This window comes from Corvus hawaiiensis, chromosome 2 (genome assembly GCF_020740725.1).
Source record: "Corvus hawaiiensis isolate bCorHaw1 chromosome 2, bCorHaw1.pri.cur, whole genome shotgun sequence".
Classification (NCBI taxonomy): Eukaryota; Metazoa; Chordata; class Aves; order Passeriformes; family Corvidae; genus Corvus; species Corvus hawaiiensis.
Window position 1 is genome coordinate 83,380,383 of NC_063214.1, and position 22,273 is coordinate 83,402,655.

A 22,273-nucleotide genomic window follows, 5' to 3' on the forward strand; every position below is an offset into this window, starting at 1 on the left:
CTGCTGTCCCGAGAAAAGGAAGCGCGGCACCAAACGGACCGCGGATCCCACTTCCTCGCAGTGCAGGAAACATGAGCAGGTTCCCCCGCGTCCCTCGCCCGTGGTCCCAAGCGCTTTTCAATGAGGAGCGCGGGGGGAACTGGCAGGGACGAGCGGCGGGACCCGGAGCGGAGCGCGGACTCGTCCAGCCGCCCCCTTGCCGCGCCGCGGCCCCACGAGCGGGATCAGCTGTTGCGTTCCGGAGGGGGAAGGACGCTCTTTTTGTGTTAAAAAGAAAATAATCGGCGACTAAAGCAGGGGAGGGGGGTGGGGAGTAACTCAAGCGCCAGTAAGCGATTGAGCGGGTGTTTTACACGCGCGGCATCGCACCTCGCAGGGGGCTGGGGGCGGCCGTGGGGTCCACGGGGGGCACCCGGCGTGACCCAGCCCCAGGCGGACAGGGTTGGTCGCCGCGGGACGGGATCTCCCCGACACCTGTCCGCGGGGGTCCGCTGGGCGCGGGTGTCGTGGGGGCCCCGCACTGCGCTCCGGCCGCCTCAGGTCCGTGGGTGGCCGCGGCCGGGGCGTCCTGGGGGCAGCAGGGGCCGGGCCGGAGGGGCGGCGGGGCTCGCCCCGACCCGTCGCCCGGCCGGCGTTCCTGGCCGGGGAGCCCCCACAGGAAACGGGGTCTGTGCGGGTGTGCGCGAGTTCGGGCTGGATCTCGGTGTACAGCGGTTTGCGGCGGAAAAAAAAAAAAAAGAGCAATTTTCATTCCAACTTTTTTTTTTTTTTCTCTTCTTCCTAGACTGCTAATTCCTCTGTGTGGGCAAACACCCCTTCTCCTTTAATTCTTAGTCACAGCGCCTAGATTAAATACCGGTTTTAATGAGAGCCGTGGCTGTGGCCGCACTAGGTGATGATAGTTATGAAGACGATCTGACCTGTTTTGATGAAGACGATCTGACCTGTAGGGAGAGAGGGAAAGGTCAGCCACATGCAGTGGTCAGATTTCTGCTTGTTCCCGGCACATGCTGCTACAATATTGATCCGCGGAGAAAGATAAACATAAAAGATAGATCGTATGTGCTGAATACTAATGATGGTGGCTTCCAGATTTTAATTGTTGTTGACTTCTTATTTCCACCGTAAACATTTGCTGTCCTCCGTAGGGCATTTCCCCTAGGCTTGTTTTATTTTGTTTTATTTTCTTTTGTCTTATTTTATCCTATTTTGCTTATTTTAATTTTTTCCCCCCAATCTCTCAATGTGTCTCTTTATGGAAACCTCCCTAGCAAGTTACTTTCCCTATCAGCCGAGGTGCAACCACCCGAAAGTCACGGCCAGCATCTCTTTTCCAGCGAAGGCAACGGCCCCTGGAAACGGGGAAAGCTCCTCTGAAAGGCAACATCTCGACTTGGGATGCTCCTTTCGGATTCCTGCTTCATTACTCGCTCCATTCCTTCGCAGCAAAACGCTGCAGATGACACCGGAGTTGGGGGTTAATTTTTTCCCCCTCCTCTCCCGGGCTGGACTGCTGCAAACTCAGCAGTTAACGCTGGAAGAGAGCTCTCCTTTCAAAGCCTCCCCAGTTTCCCAACTGTTACCAGACTAATACACCTACGGGAGGCAAAGAGATGGAAACATTCCGTGTCTCGGGGAGAAAGGCATGTCAGAGGCGCTTTCCCCTCGGCTGTGCAGAGGGAGGAGGCTCTTTTCCGTGTATTTTCGCTGCGATGCACAATGGTTAAGGATCATTCGCCGCCCTGGCTGTCTCTTTAATTTTTTTTTTTTCTCTTCGAGATGGTCAAAATTAGCTGTAAACCGCGTAAAGCAGTCAATGAAACAGCTATCCCCAAACACGCGTTTCAAGTTTCTGTTGCTTCGCGAACGACCGAGAGTAAGCACCATCGGCTATATAGTGGCAATTAACTATATCAGCCTCACATTTAAGAAAATGAGGGAGATATTAAACTCCTAATTCCCATCATTACAAATAATTTTCATGAAGGGAACTTCTAAAAGATTTTTTCCCCTCCTTTACACTTTCCAGTCTATTTTTTAACCCCTGAGTGATTTACTACGTAAGTAATTTTAGAGGATACAGTTTACAGCTTGAGTTATTAGACTGAACACCTCTGGCTGACACCACAACACCTTTTTTTTCTGCCTGCAGCTGTGAGTCACACCCCCATTTTCATACCAAAATGCTGCACATTCCTTTACAATATAGGCTTCCTTCTTGCAAAGATCAAACACTCTGCAGCCAATGTGTTTATTTTAAAATACAGGAAAATTAAAACTAAACATGGTCTTTAAAGAAAAAAACCAAATGCCTCGTTTCTTTCCCTGCTGTCTCTCCTACTAAAATAAATTCAAATAAAATTAGGAGGCAATGGCGTAGACTGCTCCAATAAAATAATACAGTGACAGAGCCAAAACAGTTGTTTTCGGCGGGAACAGGAACGGACCCTTCTGTTTGCTGTTATTTATTTATGTATTATTGTGGCTATGGTTTTAATTATATGTGGGAATATTAGGCCAAGATGCTGCAACCGTAGCTTCCCTTTAACACACTTTTCTTATTTGTTTAGTACTCGCGCTACAAGGCAAGAACAGGCACCATGAGGAAAATGTTTTCAATATTCTGTTTAAGATCTTACAACAGGGAATCCCGGAATTACAGAAAAACCTGCAGGCCTGCTCCGTGGAGGTGCCCGGCAGGACCAGGGAGATTTTGTGCTCCTCGGCAGGTTTCAGGGTGCGCGGAGGGGAGGAATTGCGGGAGGGAGAGGTGCTCGGAGTAATTTTTACCTAGCAAAGCGGCGTTTTGAAAGCCTCCTTGCTGTTCAGCAGCACAGACACTAGGATGCTTCTTAATTTTGAGCAGGGTTAAGGTAGACTTAATCTCTGCTCCTTCCGGTAACCTACTGCCTACTCCTCCCCTGAGGCTTGAGAGGGGGGCTTTGCTGCAAGTCCTTTTTCTTCCATCCCCTATTTATGGGTTTTGTTGGTTTTGGTTTTTTTTTTTTTTTTTCCGTGGAGGAGAGTACTCGGTGGCGTTTGCATTGCCCATAATCTCCTCCTGCTCCTTCGCGAGTCTTTCCCCACGTCATCGGAGTGATGGGTGAGGCGGAGGGAGCGGGACATACCTGCCCACATTTATTTATCTTTGGTACTCATAGCGAAAAAAAGATTACTCTAGAGAAGGAAAAGAAAAAAAAAAAAAAGGAAATAAAAATCAAAGCGAAGGATCATTCGCTTTAGGAAACAGATAAAATAACTTCTCTTCTCATCCTTCCAAAAAATCCCCGATCCAAGTGGCTCCGAAGAGCTGAGCGAAGCAAGCGACGAGCCCGCACTGCGCTCTGGGCTGTTTTAGCGCAGCGAAGGGAAGCAGAACCAGCCCTTGCCAAGCGGGGCCACGGCAAGTCCCGCGCGACCTCAGGCTCGCTCGCCGGGCCAAGGACTCTGTGGCCGCTTGCCGTCGTGGCCCGACGTACGCCCAAGAGCAAAGAGGAGAGGCAGGGGCTTTCCCCGCTGAAGAGCCCTCCCGTGCCGCAGGTATCGCTGCTGCCGTTCCGGGGCCCTCGCCATCCGCACTGTCCGCACCTGCCCAAGCGCTCTCCGACCCTCGCTCCCGTGGCCGCGGCCGCTTTCCTCTCTCTACCTGCGCTCTCGCTGCGCGCACCGTGGGGGCGCAGCGCCGGAACGGGCAGCAGCGGGGCGTGGGGGCTTTCCCGTCTGGGACAAACGACACCCGCTAAGGCTGACGGCTGTGGCCACCAAGCCTCCTCCCCAACCTCCCACCCCTCCCCTCCCCCCCCCAAAAAAAAATAAAAGAATGGGAGACGAGTTTCTCGTTTCCAGCTCTTAAATGAAGTTTTGGGACTTGGCAAAGACAGCGCAGGTATCCACGGATGGCCCGTTCCGCCCGCGGAGGCTGCCGGAGTCTCACGGAGGTGTTTGCTAGCGTGGTTCCCCCCGCGGGGTTTCCCCTCCACCCGCGCCCCCCAGCTCAGAGGGCAACGTCCCTGCGATCCCTGACGGGACGTGCGTCGTAGTTGCCTGGGGCAGCGGCCCACCCGGCCTCACACCCCCGTGAGTCCCTCCCCTGCCCTCCCGTCGGGGGTCGGCCCCTGCATTCCTCTCTCCGCTTTCTGCACAGCAGCCGCGCGGGTGCCCGGAGGTATTTGGGGTGTCTACAGCAGGTGGACTGTTGGTCCCGGAGAGGGGTCCAGATCCTGCCCCCTGAGCCTTTCCTTTAATGGATTTGTAACAAACTGGCGCAACAGCCCCACGTCTCTCCGTGTCAAGGTTCTTCATGCCTACAGAGACCGCAGGGGTGCCACTTAGCGACTGCCCCGCCCTGGTCGGAGGGTCCGATGCTCAGCGGCCAACACACGCCGTCTGCTTCCCGAGCAGTAGGAACCTAACCCTTCTCGGCGGGGTTTTAACAAAAACGGGTAGTTGCGTGTAATTAAAAAGGATCGACGTTTCACCGAGGCCAGGGGAACACGGGTTGAGGAGGTGCTCTCGCAGCTGAGGGGGTTTTCACTGGCAAGTCCTTTGGGGTGTGTGCTAGGGGTGCTCCCGCCCGCCTGAAAAGTCCCTGTTTCCGCAGCGTTAGGGGGAATGAACGTAAGAGTCAGAGACAGCTTTTGCCCCAAAACCCGATGAACGCAGTTTTGCAACGCGACGAGGAGCTTAATTTTTTTTTTTTTTTGGCCGGTTTGTCCCCCCTGGGGAAGCACTGAAAGAGGCTCCCCTCGAAAGAATACAAAGGGGTTGTGCGTCCTGGCGCTTCCAGGCTTCGATCCCCGAGCCCGACGACATGCAGTCCCGCAGGCACGGGAAGAGCTCCCCCAGAGCGCCTAGGCTCTACAGCGGGACCGCCCGAACTACTCCCGCTTCTCCCGCGGCGGTAACAGCGGGATGCCTCCGCCCCACTCGGGCCGTGCATCCTGCTGCCCTGAATTTCACTGCCGGGCGAAACGCTGGACTCCCACCCGCGGGGCCACCGAGTGATGGGTCCCTGAGTCCGCTCCGGTGCACCGGAGGGTTTCGGGTCGCGTTTCCCCGTGCCCGTCATCTTGGCACTTCGGCATTTCGTGGCGGCCTTTAAACGTCCTCCGCACTAGGTATGTAAGGCGCTCTCGGGTTTTTGGGGAGGCTGCCCCTCCTCCGGGGCGACTTAGGCAACGAGGGGCGAAGTCCTCGTGGAACGCCCCAGCGTCAGCTCTCGGGAGGCACACGCGGGGCACACGCACACGCTGTGCCCTCACTTCGTGAAATGTGCCTGCTGGGCTCCGGAGCCTCCGAGCAACCTCCCACAGTTAATCCCGGCCCCTCGCCCCCTCCAGCTCTTGCAGCAGGAGAGACATGAACAAACAGGGCTGAGGCTCCCCCCCTGTTCCTGGCATTCCCCGGGGCCCCCTCCGCAGTACCCGCGGTGCTGGGAGCTCCTGGGGGCGCCTGGCTCTCCCGGCACCGCCGGGCGGGGTCCCGAACGCGCCTTCGGAAGAAGCAGCGGGCAAGAAGTCTCCGGGAGGTTCGGGGCGGGCTCTGCGGGGCCGGCGCGGTGTCCCCCGGCTCGGGGTGTGTGTGGGCGGCGTTTGCACACACCACGCCGAGAAGCGGCGCGGATGTGGCAGTGGTGGCGGCTGTCGGGGCTCAGCCCCGCTCCCAGGCACCGGCAGGTTGAGAGGCCGTGCCGGTGCCTGGAGTTTCCAGGACTAGGGAAACTAGACCATTGATAGCATCCCTATGAAGCAGCGGGAGAAGAGAAGAACCAGCCTTCGTTACAGTATTTCTTGTTTTGTTGGGATACATCCACATTCACGAGCCTTTTCACACTAATGCCCTTTATCTTATGGTTTCAATGCTTTCTAAGGGCACCCATGCGGGAGCATCCCACACGGTGTATGGGCTCCTCCACCGCCAGCTCAGCAGACACTGTGGCAGCCCAGCTTGCTGGCCCTACCTGCCCTCAAACACCCATGGAAACCCACACCTGCTTGGAGACACGAATAAGATTGAAAAAAGATGCTCCACAGCACAAAAGGTAATCCAAAATGTAATGGTACCTGGCACTGGAACAGTTACATGAGAAAAACCCCCCCATTTCCTTTGTCTATACAGTGGCAATGTTTTCTTTCCAGCAAAGAGAATAACAAGCAGAAGGCACACACGGAGGTGCAAAAAACCAGCTTCAAGGTCAGGTTCTTGCTTCCCAAGCAAAACCAACCAACCACCACTACCAGCAAAAAGAAATCTCATATGTTTTATTTGCCTTCCATGGACTTGTATATTTAGCACATCTTTTATTGTCCCACTGTGCTTCCAGAAAGTTGTTATACCTTAGCCTGAAATCACAGGCTATGGCATGAGCTTTTGGCAACTCCCTCCTGCTACAGCTGTGAAAGGAGATTTAGCCTCCAGCAGCATTCATTCATCCCACTACTCACGCCAGATATTAACTGACTAAATCGGCTGTCAGGATGGTTCGTCGTGCAGCCAAAATGATCAGCTCCCATGTGCAGCACACCAGAAATACTACCACCTAAGCCAGAAGGACACTAACATACAAAACTCCCCCAGCCAATGGTTGGGTTTTAATAAGCAGTGATTACATCATGTACAGCTCATACCAGTCTTGCTGTTATCAGAGAACAGCAGAAGCTATGTGAGAGAATGTAGCAGCAAAAGTTCTTGGGTTAGCCCAAGTAAGGGGTCTGACCATTGAAATGAATGGGTATGTTAATCCTTCATCTTAATTTCTGCAGGAGATGAAGCAATAAGAAATCATGTAGAGATGTTTGTCTTTGAAATATGTTCCTTTAATACTCTCCAATAATAATCCCTAAATGCATGACTTCTTACGCTCATGGGGTTTAAGTGGATTTTAAATAATTTCTAGACCTTGCACAGTCCTTTCATAGATAAATACCTTTTATCCTCTGTACCTGTGTGTATTTTGCTAAGCAAGTACCATGGTGGGGTGTATCAGAAATATCCAGACGGGCAATGCCATCATCTGTGGTACTATCAGGAGTGGCTGAAGAGATAATTGAGGTGTCAAGAGGCTGCAGTGGGGATTGAGTAGCAAGAACTTATGAACTTTAAGAGCAAACAGACCATTTTAATTCAATATTCTAGAATGGGAAAGACAAATAGAAACACCCCAGCAGAACTGTTTTCAAAGAATGTTTTCTATGAAATCTCAATGGTGTTATGGGCATATCCCATTTGCTTGAGAATATTTACTTTTCTGTTGGTTATTTGAGAGTCTTTGATGTTTACTCAGCTGACCCATCCTGATTTCCTGCCCTTTGCTGCCCGTAGGCACCTTTTGTCACTGCATGCCTACATGCTTTATATTCAGTTTCCATACGGATCAGAGTTGTCTCTTGGGCAAGCCAGACAAAATGAAACCTCCAGGTTTATTTCAGCTGATTTGAACTGCCGCCAAGGCAAGGGCCACACTGTCTCAGGGACTGAGTTTTAAAAATCTAGCAAAGAACAGAACACTCAATTACTATTTATTTCCAGAAGGTATTTCTGCGTCTTCCTATGGTTGAATTTTATGAAGACTCACCCCATCAAATTCTAGCCCCAAGCTGTGGTTTGGTTTTACACATGTCAGTGAGGCAGTTTTCCTTCAACAAAAAAAAAGGCCCCCAATGGTTTTAAATCTAGCATGATTGAATGTTTGATTGTGATCATTGTGAAAGGGACATGGAGTTAAACAAGTAAGAAGAAAATCAACTTTTTTTTTCTTTTGGGGATAGATCTTAGTGAAATGGAAACATTTCTATAAAACAATGACATTGGTACTCTATTTTAGAAATCTGTATAAAATACTGAATTTTATAAAACTCTTTGCAAAACTATTATTTGAGACATATTCTAATTCCTAGTATGCCAAAGAAAACTGGATTTTAGGCTTCTGCATCTATAGAATTAACAGATTAGCAAACAAAACAATATTCAACCAGTTCCTCCACGTAGATGCCCAAACCATACTTCATACCCCGAGAAGTGGTCTTGCTTGCTAGTTTTGTGAGCAGTCTTCAGTGAAGAAGCCAGGTACCAGCAGGGGATGAAGAGTGACCATCTTTCTCTCCCCAGGAGGTGATTTCATCAGGTCAGGATTAAGGAAAATAGCAGGGCAGGTTGGAATATCTTGCAGGACTGTCAATCCGACATCTTCCAAGAACAGTACATTCCTACAAAACTATAAATAAGAAAAAAAATGTGTGCTAACAGCAGCATATGAGCAGAAAATCTATCATGAGCCTCTAGAAAAAGAAATCATCTGTCTATTTGGGAAAAATGAAAAGCATATGTTTGAAGCTGTTATCATATAAACACATGCCTAGAACATGAGCTTTTCCAGCATGCAAATAAATTGACTAGTCACTCAACATAGTTTCTATACACTGAAATTTAAAGTAATTAGAGGAGAGTTGCTGGGCTCCATTCAGAAATAATTTATTTTAATAACACTCATGATGTTTTCTGTATTTTCAGAGGTATTAGGTTTCAGATTGCTACAGCTAATATAATAGAAAATTCTGTAGTTATTATTGACTGCAACTGCCAACATACAATTTGAGAATTAAAGTCCAATGTGGGAAACTGGTGATGGATATTGAAAGCAGTTTGTGCTCATACTCCACCTTATAACCAACGGTCAGAACGAGTTGGTTTTTGAGGAGATAGAAGGGGATGTGCAAGTTGGTTTCAGAGAAAACCAAATGTTTACAGACATAGCACTGTGTCTGCAATCAGTGGGTTGGTCTGTGAGTTCAGGCTGGTTTGGTCTGACAGGAACAGATAACTGGAATTTAAAGTTTATGACAATGGATTTGACAGTATGCGATGATATTCAATATATCCTCCTGCATTAGCATGGCTGCCCATTTCTCAATAGGGTCAGAATGTTCTCATTAGTATATTGGCCTGCATGATCCAAAAGGGCTTTCCCTGTGGGCTGAAATGAAGTGCTGCCGTGGGGAGAAGGAGCATAGGGGTAACTAAGTCCCAGCCCTCTCTGCCTGGGGCCCTTCAGTGCTGTGCCAAGCTCAGGCTGGTGAGCTCTGAAGCACACCCCTGTCCCAGTGCCAGGCAGGGGTTTGGCCCTTCCACACAAAACAGCTTGGTGCTCTCTTTGCAGGTCAACATCCCTGTGATCTGTCTTTCTTTTCTTTTCTGTAGAGATAGAGTCTCAGGCTTAGGACTCAAATTGTAGGGGACTCTAAAGAACTCTTGATGCAAGGGGAACCTGCCTGTTCCCATCACAGATGGTATCACCTGGTCATGAGGCTTAAAATGGACCCAAACATCTGTGTTGCCAGTGACACTGTGACTAGATCCTTTAGACTTTGATTTAATTTTACCATTTGTAAATTTGAAATTGTAATTGGAAAAACATTAAACTTTTTCTTGACAAGGAGATGGGGGCAGTGCCTGGCTGTGTCCTGCTGGTAGCCAGAGCTCAGTCCCTTCCCTGTCCACTTTCCAGGGACCTCTTGGGTGACCTGGTTTGGGTATCCCCTGACTAGCAGGATATAATGAGCACTACTCATCTGTCAACATTTCACTGTTCTGATCCCATATAAATTGCTGTGCTGTGACAGTTGATAGGAAAATTGTGAAGCTTTAGAAACAGAGTCAGGGCTCCCAAGCATGTAGTGCCATGAGCCTGTTTTGCTGTGTGGGGCTTCTCTCTGGAAACCCAAAACCACCTATACCGGAGAGGCACTCAGTCATCTCCCAGGAAGTGATCTGTCACTTAAAGGATGGAGATCCCCTCTAATGAAATAATAGAGCCTTTCTCCTCTGACATCCGCAGATTATCTGTGTGAAGGCACTGGACCCATGGAGTTGGGTTAAATCTCCCCCTTTCAATGACAGTTAACCTCAAAGGTATAAATTCTTTGGGAATATGTTTGAGCACTTTTGTCTTCCAACATTTCTAAGGATTTTCAGTATTTCCTTCCTGTTATCTTAATTTTGATGGTCTTTAAGATAAACAAAGATAAACAAAATCCATTGTAATTTATAGAAATTTATTTTAAAATCAATGAAATGCTATGATGCTACAGAACCAGCTATAGCTATGCTCAGGGGTATGAGCAGAGAGCAAAAGCAGCGTCAGGTTCACCGATTGCCTTTCTTGCTGCGCTTTAAGGGGTAAGCACTGCAGATAACCCAGACGCCCAACTCATGCAGAACAACTGTCAACCTTTGGTACAACTGATAGATAATACAATCCTCCTGATTTATTGCAGCGATATCTTCTCCCTCTACCGCTTTGAGGTTGAAGGAGAGATTGCAATATGAAATCTGGGGCCTCATGGCTGTATGACACTTCCCATAGGACATGAAATGATGAACAGGACAGCAACTTACCTGCTTTATTGATGAAATATTCCGGTTTTAAGGTCTGTAGTCTCAAGCCTACAGTCTCCATATTCCACACGGTTTTGGGAACATTGATGAGAAACCACACATTTCTGGGAATCGTAAGGCAATGAACACATAACCTGGCTCACACCTGAAATCTGACATATTGTATATACTTAGCTTGTTCATGTGCAGTTTATACAGTAAACACATCAGCAAATGATTACTGGAATCTGTTATACTTAAGGCTGCCAAATATTTTCAATTTAATCATCTCCTTTCCTGTTTTCATGTGATCAGTTTTCCCAAAAAAATATTCTGTGGCTTTGAATTTCCTCTCTGTGGCTTTTGCCCCTAAATGATTTTCCTAAGTCTTTTTTTTGCAATGTTCTTTCATCCACTTTTGAAGTGGCGATGGTTAAAAAAAAAAAGAAAACAGAAAAAAAACGGTTTCCACATAGACTAAACCTCCCAAACTATGAGAGTCACAGCAAAGTTAACATGGACATAACCTGCATTGAAGATCAGTGTCCTCCAGTCAGGTTTTGATTAATTTTCCACTAATTTTGACTTTTTTGTAGTAGGAACCTTTCATTTTGGGAGAGAAATTTAAGGGATTTGATTGGAAAGGCAGATACTTCAACACAGGTTGCCATCAGTCTGAAGCCTCCAGATATATTATGCTCATTAAGTGTCCCATTCCTCTGTCTGCATTTTTGTTTCTAAGAAGCAGGGCCTGTACCCTCTTTAGGATGAATAACTTGGAAAGAAAGAATTTACAAGCTCCACAAGTTTATTGGTTCCAGATTTCTTTCCTTTCTTTTTTTTCTCTCCACACATAATTTGAGATGCCTTCTCCTTAAAAGTTTAGATTAATACGTTGAAAACATTAATACATCATAAAGGTCAAAAGATTAAGCATTCAAGAATCAGCCAGCCTCTAGAATTATTGCAGCGAGATTTACATGATCTATATCCATCTCAAAAGACAGTATGAAGGACAGTTACAAACTTGCTCCAGCATTTCAATCTGTTTTCTGAGCTGTCTGTAAGTTCATATCCTGCTTAATTCTTTGCTGAAACATAAACTAGAGAGAAAAGAGTTTACCACATTACCAGAATTTGACATGAAACTCCTCTGATCTTGGCAGGCAAGACGTGCATAACGTTGAATAAACAGAGCATTGTCACTGCAACACTGGTATTTTTCAGGTATGCTCTCAGACGTCTAGAGACTGAGCTCAGAAAAAAAGTCTATTACTTTTCACAGTGGCATAAGTAATTTCAGGAAAATAAATAGACTGCTCCTTATATAGCAAATTAAATGAATTATTGTTTAGGGGGAAAAAAACCCAAACAAAACTTAACAAACCAGTAGTGATGTTACCTTATAACCATGGCTGTTAGGTACGTATATCCAGATTAGTTCTGTTAATCTGAAACTACGTACCAGTTATACAGACCAAGACAAACTAGGAGGGACTTTGCCATCTCTTTCAATTTAGAGGGATGGCTACTTTGCCTTCTCAGTTTAGGGACTTCAGGACAGAAACATCAGGCCAGTTGTGAGGAATTAATAAATTTTCCATATTGCACTGCAACTGAGGATTCGAGCTGCAATGTTGCTGTTTTAAAGTGCAATTAAACTCCATGTTCTCTCTAATCCTTATTTTCTAAGAAAGTGATGGTCAGGACTGATAAATGCTCAGTACGACTGTGAGTAAACCCTAAAACTAAACTTAACTTTGTTTTGGGATGAATCTGAAATTAAAATTGCTCCGTGTTTTCCTCACCCATAAACAGGACTAAATCCTGACTCTCAATCTGCCTGAGAAATCTCTGATGGAGAGCAGCAGCAGCAGCAGGAGCCAGAAGCAGACCAGCTGCTAAAAATCAGGAAGGCTGAAGAGTATTTTTTTCCATGACAGACACCACCTGGCAGTTGTCATGGGTAGCAATATGAGAGATAGGTACTGGGATGTGATGGTAAAAATCTGCCTTTCCCTCTAAAGAAATAGCCTGAACTGCTATTTTACAGCTAAGGGAAAAGCTGTTTACTTTTTCCAAACACACCGTGGAAGTTGATGTTACTGAACAAACTTGTCTCAGATCATCTGTAGGCACATCAGCCTAGGAAACTCACTTTAACCAACTCTGAGTATAAAAACCAGCTTTTTGTCCTCTGTAGCACCTTTTGCTAGAAAGCCCTGTTTTGAACAATGAGATTCCAGTACAGCTTTTCAATAGTTTGTGTATTTTTCCACTCCACAGCTGCAGTGCTAAGATATTATTTCACTGCAGCTTTTCGTTATTTCTAATGTCATCATTTGGATCTTCCAAGAACCGTCTAACACTTTTCCCATATCTATTAGGAAAGCAAATGCAGACCGGGGAACATGGCAGCATTTGGGTATATTTTCCCAGATATTCACATGAGTAAGGACTGAGAAAGAGGCATATATCTCTTCCTTAACTCTGCTTATACCTGAATGAAATTACATTTCCTATTTGACTGTATGTTTTATTTATTAATCACTTTTCCTCCTTCTCAACAATTACAAAAGGATAAAGAAAAGGTGGAATTGCTTATGGGAAGTAAAAGCAGTGTAGCCTCTGTAGAAAAAAGACACATCTTTATATATAGCAGGTTTTAAAGAAAAGTTAATTTAATGAAATAATTTACAAAATAATAAATGAAACATAATGCAGCTTGGACTATATTATTGTTAGAGAGGTCAACTATTCTCCCTTACAAATTTTATCAACATCTTTATGGTACCTTAAAAGTGTTGAAACACTTACATTCCACCTACAAAACCTACTGAAAGAGGTAGTGAGGGGAAGCAAAGAAAAAAAAAGAGGTGAATAAAGAAAATCCATCCCTTGGGGCAATTTCTAAGGAGGCAAGAGCTTCTTTCCTGCCAAGAACCAGTGTCTTCAAGGATCATGCGGCACTCGGTGCCAAATGTTTTATGGCACCACACTCCAGCTGGCAATGGGTTTTGGACTGCAGCATTGGCAGTAGGAGCAGGGCGAGCAGACTGCTGTGTTTCTGAATGTAGCATAGTTCTGACAACCCTGGTGTGATCCAGAAAGGCACCTTATTACTTCCTGAGTAGGTTTCACAAGCAGATTAGTTGCCTGGTCACATGGGGTGAAATCTTTAAAATTAAACACTTATATTCAAAAGACAATCTACCCGGTGCCCAATATTGGGCAGGGAGCCCCTCACAGCTGCGTAAGAAATGCTGTGCTTTAGCTCTCACCCCTCGTTAGGCTTCAGCAGCCTGATTTGCCCTGGACTGGGAGTTTGAATTTGTTTTCAGAGACAGTCTGACTGATAAGGGAGAAGTTTTAAGTGAGGTGGGCTGAGAGCTGTTGAAGGGTTGAGAGGTACAGCACAACTTTTCCTGGGGAGCCTTGTAAGTGGAGAGTGGCTGAGTGGGGGCCACATCCTCTACCCCTGGATTGCGGCAGAGACAGGAATGCAAGAGTTATGAGGCCAGGAGGAAGGCAGGAAAGAAGAAACATCAAATAAAAACCTAGGGGGTAGGGAAGCCAGCCAGAAGAGAGAAGACACCTAGCCAAATACATAAATAATCCTGGGAAGCCAGAGTAGAACTCAGGAATTCCCCAGTGCCTGCAAGCCTGTGGTAAGGAGCTGAGACTGGATCTTCTGAGGCAAAGGACAGCCTACAGACACGCCCTGCAAAAGACAGCCTCCAGCCACCCTGACCACCTTGCACAGGGATCCAGACGAAGAATAATTATTTACTGAAATCACGTATTTGTGCCATTTTTATCCCCAGTGCAATAGCACAGTAAATAATTCCAGTTTGCTTTATTACATGGCCTACCTGACAAGCAGAGGCAAACATATTTGAAGAAGCAGAGCCAAGAAAGTGTATTTAGTCTCCATACTGAGAATATCCCAGACTCAGCAAACCTGCTGTCTTTAGTTTAACATGGTGTTAAATACAGAACCTACTCACATAAGAACCTGGTGTATTAACATCTGAATAGCTGTAAACTGTAGGTTGCATAGTTCTCAAAAAGTCTTTTCATAGACACTGTGAAATTTTTGGTAGGAGGGGAATGCTAACCTAACACAAAATAATTCTGGAAATGGGGGCAGGTTTATTCCTTCTTGTTTTTAAAGTAATGTGGATAAACGCCAATATTTCATATTTACCTCTCATAGATGGGTACACCTAAACAAAATTATTTCCGGAAAGTTTGAAAACTCAACAGCTTGTAACTCCAAAGAGTCAGTGGCTGTGGTCTTCACACCTTAGCCAGGTGTATACTGAAAGACAACTAAATGTTACTTTTGAAATGTATTTCCTGATATGCCAAGTTTCCTATCTCTTTCTGTAATGACATTTTGTCACAAAACCCAAAGAATGTCCACCTAAGGAAAAATGCTAAATGGCATGCAATGAACAAATTTATCTGCTGCAAGAGGGTGATATATGTCTGAATATCAGTCCCAAAAAAGAAGTGGAGGCAAAAACATTAAAATGACAAGCCAATGCCCTGTCATTGAAAGGAAACTACTTTCTCACTGACTGTGACAGAGTTTGCAAAACCTATTAAGACATCAGATGTGTAAAGAACTAAGAAAAACACATTGTAAGTGTATTTTATGGAACAAAGATCTTATTGCTATGATGTCTTTAAAAATTGTAGTACTTGGAAAACAAGAAATGTTGTAGATGCATTAACTTACACCCTTAAATTTTGAAAAAATTTCAGGGACTTAAGCAGACTACAAAAAGTCTGTAAAACAACAGCAATAGAAGTATTGGAAAAATAAAAAGAAAACTGTAATTTTTCACAATAATCTACTGTTTCATGTGGGACACACTCTGAAGTTAATGGGATTTAAGGTGGATTTACAGAAGGATGTGGCCCAAATTAGATCTACAGGGGCACCTAAAGGAGAAAAAGGCCATTTGTAAAGGAGTCAGGCTTGAGACACACCCATGTAAAACAGTGCATAGTATGTTTTTAAGTTGATGTTTACTGAACAGTAACAGCATTAAAGTCACGATCTAGTCCTGTGAGATGTCACAAAGAGATGTGGCCCTTCACTCATTTTCCTCCTGAGTCTGAGAGCTCAGTGATTCGGAGAAGCTCTCAGCACTCTGCAGGGCTGCGCCCCAGGCACACACCCTGCTGCGGGGCACGTAACACAGCACTGCCCCATGGACCTGAGGCCCTCCTCAATGCAGTCCTCAGGAGACACAGCCATTCCCCATGCAGGACAGATCTGTGGCAACCTGCTCTTTCTCAATGCAGATGAAGAACAACAATTCCCTCTTCGGCACAAGATACAATTTTCAAGGATTGGTGGGTCAGTCAAATCTCAACCAACACCCCTTGGGTTATTCACAGACACTTTCCAATAAAGAAGTATTCTATCAAATGTTATCCTTTTAACTCCCAGCCCTTTATTCCATAGAACAGGATAAAAAAACTGCTTGCAATTTTTGTAAAGAGAAAAGAAAAAGAATATTTTTCACTGTCTTGAGACTCAAAGATTGCTGCATTGTCTTGATCAAAAATCCCATGAAATTTCTTTTGAGGAGACTTCAAGAAAGCAGATCTTTGAATGGAATAGATCAGGAAGCTGTATGGAATAAAAGATGGTGATAGCATGGGCTACAGCTTTGCTACATCAGATGTAATAACTTATTATTGACATTTGGTCTTTGAAAACATATTTTCTTCTCCACTGCAGGCTAGAAGAGTGGACTACAAACAACGTTTAATCAAAACTGGAGACACAACACTATTCCTTAAGTAAAGCAAATAAGAAGAGCTGAGGTAATAAAATATCCAGGTTTAGAGAAAAGTGTGAACTCAATATTCTTTAAAATATGTCAAATTGATCTGTCAGTTTCTCAGATACAAGCCCTCAAGCCATCAGAATCCATACAAAATTTAGGATTTAGGAACTGAAGCTACGAGGGATGCGATCTTTGGCCCTTGAGAGGGTTTGGTTCCCAGGTTATGAGCACAGTGGTTTCAGACATAATGAAATGTGTGTATCACACCAGTAGGTGAATTTTGAAGAACAGAGTGAAAAAAAAAGGTGGAAAAGAAAACAGACATCAAAAGAAACTTCAGATCCATGTGGTAGAAAACTATTTGGACACACAAAAACTGTATAGCCACGTCTGTGAACATAAAAACAATAGTAAAAACGACAAATTTTACTTTTTTTTCCCAACCCTGTGATCAGAAGGCACAGTATGCATGGGAAATTGCATTGTTTTGGCTCTGTTGTGTTCAGGTGAGACTGATGGTTGCTATCCCTGCTCCTCTTTCTGGGTTGTTGCCAAAACCAGGTGTTCTGTGGGGTACAGCAGGAGCGGGGCTGTCCCATGAGTGGGGTGGGGTGCTGCATGGACCCCAGGGCTGGCCGTGACTCCTGATGGGTGCTGTCCCATGGGTGCCAAGAGCCCTCAACACTTCTGGGAGTCAGTGAACCCAGGAGAAAAGCTCCCCATGGTGCTGGGCCCAGCCCCGGCCAGAGACAGTGCAGAGATGGGGCTGAGATGGGGCATGGCTGAGCCAAAAGATAATCCTGCGCCCTGGGTGGAGGTGGTGTGCATGGACATCACTGGGAAGACTGTTGAGGAGAGTAGGGCTTGAAGGTGCCCTCAGGGACCTGACACTATCAAGTGTCTCAAAAGTCAAACCAGAAGCATTAGTCTGCTCAGGAATTTGAAGCATTTTGGTAAAGACACTTTTCGAAAAGGGCAGCTACTTGAGCAGAAATGTGCCGTGCTGTCTTCTCCACTCAAGCATTTGCTAGCACAGACCAGAAGATTATTTCTCATTATTCATTATTTCCCATGATTAGGAAAGCAGGATCTCTTACATCATCTCAAAGTAACAAATACACCATAGTATCACTGAAATAATGTAGGCAAATATTTCCTCACCAGCACAGCAATGCAGGCAATCTCCAGTTTTTGCCTGATTGCTCTGGTTCCCAGTCAGGGGACAGTCCACTGCAGCTGTGCAACCCAACACCCAATTCTGTGTGCAGATTCCCACTTTCTGCTTTTGAAAACTCAGTCCAGATTTCCTTTCACTCTGGGCTTCATGAGCTGTGGATGTGTTTTCAAATACCAATGACTGCATTTTGGAAGGGTCTCACTGTAAACACTCAATGAGTTTTTCCTGCAAGCTTCATTGTTACAAAATTACAAATGACATGGAAATGAAAAAAGGTCAAACCCAATTACAAACATGCATTTTCTGTTAAGAATCCATTTCTCAGTGTATGAACTCATTTTGTTGGGAAGTATGCCAAAGCATTGTTTTGAATTTATGTCCATCTCTATCAACGTGGGATTACAAATATGAAAAAGATGCCAGAGTTTATTGTAGGCAGAAGAATGCGGAAATAAGGATAAACTTTTTCTTAAGTCTGCTATACAATATTTTGTATCTGTGTCTATTACTGGTTGCATGGGATACTTTGGACATGTTTTATTCAAATCCCTATGGGGTGTGCTAAAATGTCTGGTATTGTAAAATGCCAACTGTCCAAGTAACACACGTCCAACAGGTAAGAAAGATACCATTTAATGGCACAGTCATCAACAAGGAGGCCTCATTAGAGGCTGGTAATGTCCTACTCCTTGTAGGCACACATTCATCATCTGATTCAGTGTTGCACCATGTGACTTTGGAGACAATGGTATGACTACTTCCCTTCCTTCCTAGATTAAAAGTTTCTGCTGTTTCATCTTCCAAACAGGACACTTAATGTTTTTCAATGGAGCAGAAGTCCTTCAGTGGCTCTGGACTACTTGTGAGTTCTACCCCCTTGTCATATATATACATTCATCTATTCTGAAATGTCCCTAATTCCTAAAAATTATTTTATCTAAATATTATATGTTGCCAGTAGGAGGACTAATATACTAAAACCATCTGTTTTCAGAAGTTGAAAACTACAAAAATACCTGCTGAGACATTTTTCCTGGGAATGCTTTAAGCAACTCAAGAGCAAATTTAATTAGGGTGTTGTAAATTGGAATGACTCTATTGATAACAGTTGTGTTCTTGTTTCAGTGTAATTGGTATAAAAACTTTTTTCTGCCTTCCAAATAATTTTTTGAAAGTGGAACTACCATGACTACAAAAACTAGCAGCAGAAGTAGAGGAGGAGGTGGAGTAATCAAACAGTCTAGACTATACATTGTAAACTCCTGTGGAAGAAGAGGTTAGACTACAAGAGATCACTTGTGTGATGACATTATTTGCAGAAGGCTGCTGTTGACACCATAACATTAAGGATGGCTGAAGTAATCTTGCATGGCTAATGTGAAAATTTCATTTCCCTTGAGGTCTACTTCTATAAGAGTGACACTGCAGGATGCCTTGGGGACAATATCACTATCACAGTATCAGTCTCACTAGCACCTTTCTCAGATAAAAAATGTCTGTCCCTGTTGTTTAGGAAACTGATATGAGTAATCAGTAAATCACCAAATAGTAAATTCATTTAAGCAAAGCAACTGGTGCTGTGGTTTGAGATGTAAAATACAACAAATGGATATACCTGCCTCTTACTACAATTATAAAAGGGCTCTGTGTTGGACAGAAATGTCTCAGAGGGCAATTGACAGATGGATTTGAGCCAAAGACTCCTGCTGCAGCATGAAGGGATGGAGTGGTGGAGGGTGTGGTGGCTGGGCCATCATGACACAGAGCTGTGTCCACTTCCAGGTGCATACCAAGGAGCTGTGCTGTCACCTTTCTCTGAGCTCTTCTGCAGTTTCCCTATTGCTCAGGTCTTCAACGGGTGTGGGATCCATCCTGTGGTCCTCCGCCCCAAGCAAGTCTGGGTGCAGGGCTCATAGGATCACAGCACTTGGTCCTCTAAGAGGGGACATTTTAAGGAGGGAGGTATTCTCTTGTGTTTATCGAAATACTATTCTGCAGCATTTATTACAGAGCTGCATGCACTATATCAAGCAAAACAATGTAATAACTATTTTATGTAATACACAGTAAGTAGCAATTTGGTATTTCCTACAGGCTTTCTTATCAAAACCTCTAACTGATTTCTATTTTATACCCTCTGTTCACAAAATAAAGTCATGGTATTGGCCTGAGCTGTTTCTTGTAAGGATAAAACAGTGTCTCAGTTTGAGAACTCATGTCTGGCACAGGGCAGATGATAGGGGATACAGCATCATAAAGTCACCCCAAGACATTCAGCTAGTGTTTATATTATATTTTTAAAAGCTACATGCTGTTTTGGTTAATAAGTTATGATCTCTGTTAGTGAGGGCATGACAAAAACTAGCCAAGCCTCTACTGTACAAGAGTACTGCACTGCACACCTGCTCAGCAAGCACCAAACATGTTTTATGTACTTCACAAAAGGGTAATATTTTTCTTTTAGCAACACTTTTTGCTTCGGCCACAGTGAGTTTTGCTTTATTATCCTGCTGGTATTTTGATATTCATAAACAAGTCTCAAACCAGTTTTAAAACCTGCTTTAAAGGAGTAGTTCAGCAGTAGAAAACAACAGAGCCTCTGTCTACATATATCTTCTGCAGCATTCAGCCTCTTCCCTGAGGTGTTGGACTTCAGACACGTTTTATTAACATTCTGGAGTTGTACCCTCCTGACTAACCAGCCATTAGCTGGCTCACTGATCCTTAACTGCAGATCACTTTCTCTCTTATATAGGCTGCATTTCCCTTAGGTTCCAAAATAATTAGTCTCCCGGCTATAGATGTGATTTCTGTTTAAAGGAAAGCAGAAGAAGCACCTCAGCCACTGCTGGCAAGCATCTTTATTCATGCTAAGCTCCTTCTCTGGTTGATATTCACAGAGCACAAGATTCTAATTCTACTTAATAATTAGACTAATACCAGACATACTTACATTTGCCTTCCAGTGCAATTTTCGGCACAGTAAGCAGGGAGTTGCACACACAGAGCTCCCATAGCAACATGTTATTGTTAACCAAAGTTGTGTGCACAGCTCCATGTGCTAAAAATTCACCAAGGACCAATTCAGCTGTCAGATACACAGGGGCAACTCCCACGGGATGTCAGTGGAAGGCTCAGAGGGCAGAATAACCTTATAAAAATGTAATATTGTGTTACGATAATAATCACCCAAAGCTCTGCTAGGTCAACACTGTGAGCTGACCTGTTTTGGATCACAGAGACAAACCCCCGTGCTCTCTCTTCTGCCAGAGCTGAACATAAGGGCACCATCATTACAAAATATTTGAATACTGTTTGTTAAAATATGCTCTACTGTAAGGTGTGATACCTGTATACTAAGGAAGTGTTGGTGCATCCTGATGAACTGTGTGACTGCAAGCATCACTTTGGAGAACTGAAATGGAAAAAGCCTGCTCTTTATCTCAGACTGCTAAAAAAAAATACTGCAAATGATGCCAGAAGGAGACAAGATAAGCTCAATGTAAATATTCACCAAATAAAATAATAAAAATATTTTCTTGCATAGCATATACTGACCATTTAGGAAAGGGAAAAAAAAGGCAATAAAAATGCTGTGCCTGAGGAGCCACTTTTGCACAGAGTCACAAAAATCCAGTGGACTTTCCCTAAGCATTTGAGTGACTGATTGTTTTGATTGCCTTTTAATCATATTATGCCTTTTGATTTGGCCTCCTCTTTATTGAATATATCAAAAGCAGTTGGAGTTGTAATAGCCTAAAGAAATTTTACAAAAAAAGATAGCTATCTAGTAAGTAACTTTTGCTTCTGATACTTCCTGCATTGCATAATTTTAGCGACTCTAGGAATATGTTTGAACTCAGGTTACTGGACATCATGAATCAGTGAGAACAAACACAACACGTGGTAGGTCCCCATAGAAAGTACTGAGCGAATTCAGCTCCCCTGCACCCATACACAGAGGCATGAGGGCTGTTCCCCTCTTCATGTTTGCATCTTCCTAAGGTAAGCTGGACTAGGCACTCTCTGCCCCCCTGCCAAGACTCCTCTGAGGGATGAGGCTCTGTGCTGTTGCAAGTCCAATTACATCTGTCATTTTTAGGTGTATCACTCATATCACAGTCCATCATAGCTGCAAATGCTGAGATTCAGATATCTTACCTTACTTGCAAATACAGCAATGTAATACATAATAGCACCCTTATTTTTGCAAAAGTTACCTAGAAAATAACATTTTCTTTTAGAATAGAATCAGTCCTCCGTCTTTCTCTGTACATGTGCATATACCAGGTCTGACATAGCTATTTCATACAAGGATGACTGGTTTTTCAGTCAAGCACATGAAGCTAGGGAGGGAGTCTTCTTAACCCTGGGAGGGGGGTACTTGGGCAATCTGCATATTTACTTTCTTTCCCCCCTTATTTTATTGGACTCCATCTTCCTTGACAAGCAATTTTAAAATGTACATTTCAGGCATTTACTTTGATCTGTTTTCTTGGTAATTAATTTGCCAGTCTTTAAATAGACAATTTAAAATAATCCTAATTAAGACAACATCCCCAAACTTCAAATACTGGTTTTGAATTATAGCGTGAAGAGAATGAATAATGATTCTCTGAGTATTCACTTTAACACTGTCTACTTCTCACATACAAGGAAATTGATTTTCTCACCTGTCATGTTAACTAAGGGCACAATCCTGCAAATTCTTACTTCTGCAAGTAGGTCTTAGTCAGACAGCAATTCACTGGAACTAATTACAGGATTTGCTCACGGGAATAAGGATGGCCTGGATAAGATCATTTGGATAAATGTGCAAGTCTGTAAGTGCATTGAGTAAGCCTGTGCAACAAGCATTTCATACCTACTGATGCTTAAGAAGCTGTCCCTTGCGAAACAGTAACTGCAGTTCACATAG

The 22,273-nt window shown here is 44.4% G+C and overlaps 1 long non-coding RNA gene across 1 annotated transcript; it reads left to right on the forward strand.

Annotated features, from left to right (window-relative positions):
- Positions 1-4,654: 4,654 nt before the first annotated feature.
- On the forward strand, positions 4,655-16,235 carry LOC125322219. Its single transcript, XR_007201886.1, has 3 exons — positions 4,655-5,117; positions 5,870-6,040; positions 16,130-16,235. It is a non-coding gene; the product is annotated as an uncharacterized LOC125322219 (long non-coding RNA).
- Positions 16,236-22,273: the final 6,038 nt, after the last annotated feature.